The sequence below is a fragment of the Mesoplodon bidens genome (genome assembly GCF_964165515.1).
Source record: "Mesoplodon bidens genome assembly, chromosome: X".
Classification (NCBI taxonomy): Eukaryota; Metazoa; Chordata; class Mammalia; order Artiodactyla; family Ziphiidae; genus Mesoplodon; species Mesoplodon bidens.
The window spans coordinates 8,519,285-8,527,486 of record NC_138163.1 but is presented as its reverse complement, the minus strand read 5'-3'; the positions used below and the strand labels follow the sequence as shown (position 1 = coordinate 8,527,486).

The 8,202-nt window shown below is 42.0% G+C and overlaps 1 long non-coding RNA gene across 2 annotated transcripts in view; it reads right to left on the bottom strand.

Annotated features, from left to right (window-relative positions):
• Positions 1-667: 667 nt before the first annotated feature.
• Positions 668-8,202, bottom strand: part of LOC308608457 — a 102,318-nt gene continuing 94,783 nt past the window's right edge. The window contains exons 4-5 of one of the 2 annotated variants that reach the window (XR_014014165.1): positions 3,575-3,680; positions 1,695-1,779 (exon numbers count right to left, since the gene is read on the bottom strand). This is a non-coding gene — a long non-coding RNA (uncharacterized lncRNA). Of the gene's footprint in view, positions 1,417-1,694; positions 1,780-3,574; positions 3,681-8,202 lie in introns of those variants that run through there. The other variant, XR_014014166.1, reaches the window with a different exon arrangement.

Sequence of the window (8,202 nt, the reverse complement as noted above, 5' to 3'; positions counted from 1 at the left end):
AAAGTTAGAGCTGGTTAAAATATTGCCTGTGAAGACTATGTGAGATGGCAGGCGTGGAGACTGAGCCCATTGAGTACCCAGGTGAAGGTGTATTGTGTCCCTTTAAAGGTGAAGGTTAACTGCAGCTGAGAGGTTGTTGAAATAGGCACTGAATAGAACATGCTAGCCAAATACTTTGCTATAACGACAAAGTATTTACCAGTTACTTATTATTATTGGGTGGAATCAGTCATTTCAATAATATATATGGAGCCCTAGTGGGTGGGGCCATGACGCCAAGGGTACGAATTCACACTGAGGCACCGGTCCTCTTTTGCCGGGTTTAAGAACAAGTAAAACTTGGCTGTTAAATGCAGCAGAAGTGGGGATAACCACACCTTCTCTAAATAGGTCTTATATAATGGGTTTCAATCTGTGAAAACCGTGCTTTCATTTAGATTGAACCTTTTCTTAAACACTGAGGTGAAAGGTAGTATTTTAACTAGGGGGAAAGGTCCATAGGGTCCCATAGTTTTCAAGCTGATTATAAGGGCCAGAGACTTAACTTTATTACTTATTGGGTCAGGTTCTCCACGTGCACTAGAGGATATTTTAGGGTAATGGATGTCTTGGCTATGGAAAAGTTAGGCACGGAAATAATTCAGATGGTTCAGGTTAGGCATATCTGTTTCTAGTTCATGTTCACCTACTCCCTGGCTGGGAGTAGGTGGACATAAAGTGTGGGCCAGATGTGGGCCAGAAGGGGAAGGGTAATTAATGAGGCTTCAAAACTGTCAATTGTCAAACATCAAAAGTGGAATCAGATTATGACACACACTGCCACCACCCATACAGCACCCCTCTCCCCATCTGGGACCTCCCAAACACACACGGAAACACCAAGTCCTTTTCCTCCTCACCAGCAGGATAAAGTGTTCAGGAAGAAATCTGTCTTCAGAGCTCAGTCCTCACCCAGTCCTTATTCCCACTGTCTGGCTAACTATGGACTGGCTGGTCTGGGCCCCAAACTGGCAGGATACTACCTCCCTCCCTTCTCACACGCCTGCCCCTTCCTGCCTTCCTTCAGTCCCCATCACCGAAGAACAGACAGAGATACACACACATCTTTCTACAACAGCTTGTACATCAATAGCTGAGGGCTTTTTTATTTGGTCTCTACACAGGTGACCATGTCTCCAGTGCTTTCTCTGGAGAGACAACAGAGGCAGCAAGGTCTCAGTCACCTGATAGACCCAGGGCAGCACTTTATGAACTGCTGGAAGAGCCCTCTGGGACGTTTTCATCCTCCTCTGGCTCTTTAGTCATTGTTGTACTCCGCCAGCAGTAGAATGCTAGCATCTTTGACTTCTTCTGTGTAGAACCTCTTCCCGAATTCTGACGACGGACTGATTTTGTTAACTCGACCACCTCCTGAATCTGGTCGGAAAACAAAGTGATACAGAAAGATATTGATTTGGGGAAAGAGGATGGGAAGGAGAACTTTGAGAGAATGGGTGTGGATTGAGAAGGGGTTTGTGCCAGGGAAGGGCTGGGTAAGTCTTGGGTGGGGGATGAAGAGGAGGCACGTGAGTCGGGTAATCTGACCTCCTCCATCTTAGAGCCCTGGAGTGGAGAATTCATCCTCTCCCTTCTGCGTTGGCCCCCTGGTGTTTGTTGCTCTGACCTCTCGGTGTTTGTCCGTGCATCACGGTTAGGCTCCTGGGGGACTGTAGTTTCCTCTGCCATGTCAGTAGCAACAGTGTGCTCTACTCCAAGGCTCCTGGCCTCTCTATATATACCCTGCCAGGACAATGAAGAGCCACACCCATCAGCTTTGATTGGTCAGCCAATGGTAGCGCTGGGGTGGCTGTGACATCACAAAGCACTACCCTTGAAGATACGTGGGGGGAGGGGGGGGTGCAGAGGAGTCTAGGTGCTCTGGTTAGAGAAAGGGAGTGCTTCCTCAACACCCAGTAAAGAGCCTTCCCAAATTGACCTTCCACTCTTCCTCATCTTCTCTGGTTCAATCCTTGTGGTGCACATGTTAGGGAGAAGGTGTTCCCTCCAAACCATTCCACATGGCCACCCCCATTCAGTGTTTAATTCTGTTGTCTCCCAGATCTCATCACCTGGTATTGTGTGGTTTTTAAAAACTTTTTATTTTAGAACAGTTTTAGATTTACAGAGTAATTGTGAAGATCATATTCATACACTCCACAACAAATTTCCCTTCTTAACATTGTACCTTAGTATGGTACAATTGTTCAACTTAGTGAACCAACACTGAAACAGTATTATTAACTAAAGTCTGTACTTCATCAGATTTCCTTTTTTTTTAAATGTTGAGCCTTCTTTTAATTAATTTATTTTTATTTTTGGCTGTGTTGGGTCTTCGTTTCTGTGCGTGGGCTTTCCCTAGTTGTGGCAAGCAGGGGCCACTCTTCATCGTGGTGGGCAGGCCTCTCACTGTCGCGGCCTCTCTTGTTGCAGAGAACAGGCTCCAGATGCGCAGGCTCAGAGGCTGTGGCTCACGGGCCTAGTTGCTCTGCGGCATGTGGGATCTTCCCAGATCAGGGCTCGAACCCGTGTCCCCTGCATCATCAGGCAGATTCTCAACCACTGTGCCACCGTGGAAGCCCCAGATTGCCTTATTTTTTACCTAATGTTCTTCTTCTGTCCCAGGATCCCAACCAAGATTCTACATTCAATTTAGTCATTCCATGTTATAACTTCTTAGGCTCCTCTTGGCTGTGACAGTTTTTTAGACTTCTTGTTTTTGAAGACTTTGACAGTTTGGGGTCTTGTGTTTTGTCTTTTACATTAGGTCTGCAGATGTTATTGCTCTTATAGGTAAAAGTTTTTATAAATTTCCTCTTCCAGAGAACCTCAAATCAACTCAGTACCATCAGTGTTATGGACTTCCCCGTGGCAATGGTTGAACTAATCTCTTGGCTTTGTCACAGAGGTGACACAAATGTTTTTCTCTTGAGGTCTGAGGATCAGGATCATTTTTATTTATGACAGAGGCACAGGGGCAGCAGCAGAAGCATTTTGTAAGGTACTAGTGAGTCATTTACTTTTAGAAGTATGACCTCAGCCTCCCACATAGTTAACGGCTCTTCCTCCACACGAGTGACCATCCAATGGACCTGTATATTGAACAGACTGTCAGTCTTTCTCCTGAGCTCTATATAGAAAGGGGGCCAACATGTGGTTGAGACACAACCAGTGTTCACATGGTAAGAGTCATTTCTTTGAGGTTAGTATCAGTCGCACCTTAGTTTGGAATTGAAACACGTGATTCAACCTGAGAATCACAAATAGGTCCAGGTTGAGACACAGGATTCAGGACTGCTTTAAGGAAGGTCCCAATCCAAGAATCCTTTCACTATATGCCAAGTGGCTAAACTGACTTATGTTGGTCAAAGCTTCAGCAGACACTCAGTAGGACTAACAAATGCAGCACAAAGAAGCAAGTTCAAAGCACAAGCTAGCCAGCAGGCAGTAGCCCAAGTGCCTGTTCACCAGCATACAGCAGAGCCAGTTAGAAAGCCAAAGCAAGAGAAGAAAGACCCCTGGTGGTAAGGGATAGCACCTTGATGTCCTGCTCACAGGGCCAGTTGTTGTAATCACACCACAGAGACAGGATGGATCCTTCAACCCAAATTCGGTTTGGATGTTGAGACTGATAACACATACACCTAGAGAGTATGAAAAACTTTACTACATAAGGAGGCTTTCTGGGGAGAGCAGGGAAGGCTCTCAAGCAGGTTCAAGAATGGCTTAAGAGAGCAGAAGAAGGAGATTGGCTTGGCTTTTATGGTGGTGAGGGGATGACGCTGGAGTGTTCCCACACACAGGTCAGGTTTTGCACAGTCTGAACTTCCTCCTGGCCCACAGAAGAGAGAGTACCTGAGCTTTCTTATCAGATCTAGGTAAGCAGGGGAAGAGGCAGTGGTAGGGCTCTTTTATAGAATAATGTTGTGTAAATGCAAGGTGTTTAGCACAGTTTACAATTCTCATAACCATTATAACCGCACTTATATTGTTTTCAGTTAAACTACGTTTCACTAGATTCGTATTTCCCAAATTATGGTCCTTTAAATATTATTTAAGGTGGCTTAGAATTATCTTGGTTCATCACAGAGAAACTGTGTAGAAAGAGAAAAGACTGCTAGCCTCAGGAGGTCGGACACACTGGTCACAAAAGAGCAGACTTCATTGTACTATCTGCTGAATTATGAGGGGTTTCTAACATGTTTCCCATCCTGGGTGACTACTGTAGCATCCAAAGACTGTAATAATAATTACAGAAACTAACATTTATTGACTACTAACTCTATGTAGGAATTATGCTAAATATCCATATACATAGTTAATCCTCGTCACAACCCTATTGAGATAAGTGGCAAAAGAGCGGTTTCTGTCATTTCTGCCAGGACATCTCCATTCCAATTGCAGAAGCAGAAAAGAGCATATAGGAGGGCACATGGGAATATTTATGGGCCAGGCTCAAAAGGGGTATGCATTACTCCTGCTCACATTTCATTGGGAAAAACTCACATAGCCACATCTAACTACAAGAGAAAATGAGAAATGTAGTCTACCTGGTAGAAGAGGAGAACTTAAATGTTGGAGATAAGCTAGCAATCTCTGTCTCCACCATCTTGTTCATCACTCTCCCCAGTATTTACAGTAGAGCCTGGCACATAGTAGGTGGCCAAGAATATTTCTGTTGAATGAATGGGTTTCAACTTTTTTGGTCAGTTATGGGGATCAAAAACATATAGAACTTGGTTAAGCAATGGTTTCCTAGATATGACACAAAAAGCACAAGCAACAAAGAAAGAGTAAATTGGACTACATCAAAATTTTAAAATGTTTTCTTCTGCAAAAAAATACCATGAAGAAAGCAAAAAGGCACACCAAAGAAAGATCCTGGCAAATCATATATTTAATAAAAGTGTAGTATCCAGAATACAGAAAGAACTCTTACAACTCAACAACAAAAATACAAACAACCCAACTGAAAATCAGGTAAAGGACTTAAATAGACATTGTGCTAATGAAGATATACAAATAGCCAACAAACATATGAAAATATGCTCAATACCATTAGTCGTTAGGGAAATGCAAATCAAAACCACGATGAGATGCCACTTCATACCCACTAGGAAGGCTATAACTTTTTTAAAAAGAAAATAACAAGTATTGACAAGGATGTAGAGAAATTGAAACACTCATACACGTCTGGTGGGAACATAAAATGATACAGCCTCTGTGGAAAACATTTTGGCAGTTACTCAACAAGTTAAACATACACTTGCCATATTACCCAGTAACTCTACTCCTAGGTATATAATGAAAAGAGTTGAAAAGGAGGGAACAACAACAACAAAACACCGGTGAATTGAGCAACACAAAAGCAAAGGGCAAATAACGTTTCAAGAAGTAAAAAATGGTCAACTTTATTAAATACCTTTTACAGGTAATATAGGGACAGACAAACGATGATTGAACTTGTTAGTAGAGAGGTCATTGGTAAATTTGATAAGAAGGAAATTGAAAGAGTGGAAAATATTTTAATATAAACCTGGATGTGTATTAAGGAGAAAATGTGAGATCAGAAAGTGAGGGGCGGATAGACAATTTCTTTTGCGAGTTTTGGTGCTAAGGGGAGGAGAAATATGGGACTATAGCTGGAGGGGGATTTGGTATTAAGAGAGTGTATTTTTAAGAGGGTAGATTCTAGAACGCATCTAGCCAATATAAATGACTGAATGAAACTGATGACATAAAAAACCAAAGGGATAATTGCAGAAGAAAAAATATTGAGAAAGCAAGAGGGGTATTCAGAGCACTAGTAGATGGGATCGGTAGCAAATGTGGAAATATTGGCTTTCCATGAGAACGAGTAATATTTATAGATTTTACAGTGGAGAAGGAAACGATTATGGTATGATTACAAATGCAGGTAAGATGGTAGATTTGTTGGGGAAGATATAAAAGAATTTTCTCTTGACTCTTCAGTTTTCTCAGGGAAGGATGAGATAAGGGCATAAAATAACAAGAGAGAGGGTAGGGTTTTGAGAAATTGAGGGGAAGATAAAGTATTGGATATTCATTTTGTATAATGGAAATGGGTGTATAATATGGAAGGATTGATCATTTAAGATATGTGGTCAAGAATTTAAGGTGAGATCAGTTAGCTTTGTCTTGTAAATTTCTACAGCAACATCCATCACTTGTATATAGGAACAAAGCAGGTAGATAGCTAAATTTAACAAGGGTTGTGGTTTTGCCAGGGAAGTACTAGGGTGGGAAAGTGAGTAGGGAGATGAAGGTTTATGAAAGTAAGTGATACTAATGATAAATTGGTAAGCAATGAGGAAATGCGAAAAGAGAAATGTGGCTGATGCTGAAAAGTAGTAGAATTCACAGACTGGAGTTCAAAATTGAAGAATTTTTAGAGTTGGGTGTGTGTAGGTGTGTATTCCTGCATGAGAGAGAGGTATTTTGCTAGGAAGAATAATCAGTTGTAGCCCAAGAGATGTATGTTTTAAAATCAGGATTTCAGAGTTGCTGTAATTTTTGAGAATGTCAATGTCTAGTGCATGAGCATTAGAGTGAGTGGCTTAAGTATGATGGAAGAAAAATACCATTGGAATTGAGGGCATGAAAGATTTGCAAAGCCAAAAATGCTGGATGAATATCCACATAGATGACAGATGTTGAAGTTGCCAAGATGGTGGCAGTACTAAAAGTGGAGAAGAAGATCAGGAAAGTGTCTAATGAATGAAGGTAAAGAAATAGATGGCATAGCACATGATATTATCTAATAGCAAGAACTACAAATGAGCTCTGAATTTTGAAAGAGAAAGGAGCAGAAATGGTTTGAAAGTGACAATGAGTCGACTCCTTGGGGTATGTGAGGAAAACTAACGTTTGCTCAAGAGGACTGCAGGGGAAGTGATCTCCTCAAGGCACAGCCATATTCCAGTCATAAAACAGAGATTAAGGGAACACGGAGAGAACAACTTGAAGCTACTGGGGAGTTTCTTAATGATAGACTATGAGTTACAGAGGGCAGGAAAGAAGCGCTCATGAAGTTGGGGAGAGAGTTGGGTCCAATTCTGTCAAGTGCAGAGCAATACATGAATAAGGGTCTAGTTAATGATGGATAATCTGCAGGGTGGTGACTTAAGTAAAAGTGATAAGACAAGATGGACCTTGTGACTGCATGGCAGATTGGGAGGTGAGTAAAGCCCTCCAGACTACAGATTGCTTAATCTAGGCTGACCTAGAACTAAGAAGAATCCAGAAACACCATTGAAACCTGTTTCCTCTAAATATCATGTATCCTGTATGATGAGCCAGCATTTCAAAGATAGACTAGTAAGGACATCTAAGAGGGTAGGTCTGAAAGGAAAGGAGTGTGTTTGCTTACGAGTGTGAGTGTGTATGAAAAATGTCAACAGCAAATTCTAATGTCAGAGGGTTGCTACTATAGGCTTATGGAGCCATGCACTATTCTTGGACAACCCAAGATGCCTGCACAGATGTGGCCCAGATGCAAGCACCAACACTTACTGGGCACCTGCAAAGCCAAAGCTGGGGAAGATGGAAGGCCAAGGGGAAGTGGTATTATCCCAATACAGGAATGTATTTACTTAGGCTTCCTAAATGGCAGGTGGACAAGAAATGGAAGAAAGGAAATTAAGCTTCTTTTGCCTAACATCTCTCTACAGGAGGAAGTACTTGGAGTTGTATTTCCTACGTAAATTCACCTGCTAAAACTCCAGGGATCTCATCACATTAGAAGGGTTCTCTTTGTCATTGTCTTTTAAAAGAACAATTCCCCATGCTTATAAATCCAGGCTCAGAACATCAATTCAACCAACCTCAGGAGCCTTGTGGCTACACCTTCCTGCTGGGAATCAGCATGGTCCCCAGAGAATCAATTTGAGGAGTACTGCCAAAGTGTTTTCATTTTCAGTGTTTATCCCCTGGAATGTCTAGGAGTGAAGAATAGACAGGGCAATACAATCCTAAGATTCAATTTCTTTCATCAAATACAAACCGTATATATGAGCATCAAGGCAAGAGGATGGAGGACTTTAACTGAATTTCCAATAGAGATCTAAGCACAAATCCTGGAACCATCCCATGCTAGCATTGTGAGTTAGGATAGGTGCTTAACCACTCTGAGCCTGTTTTCTGATC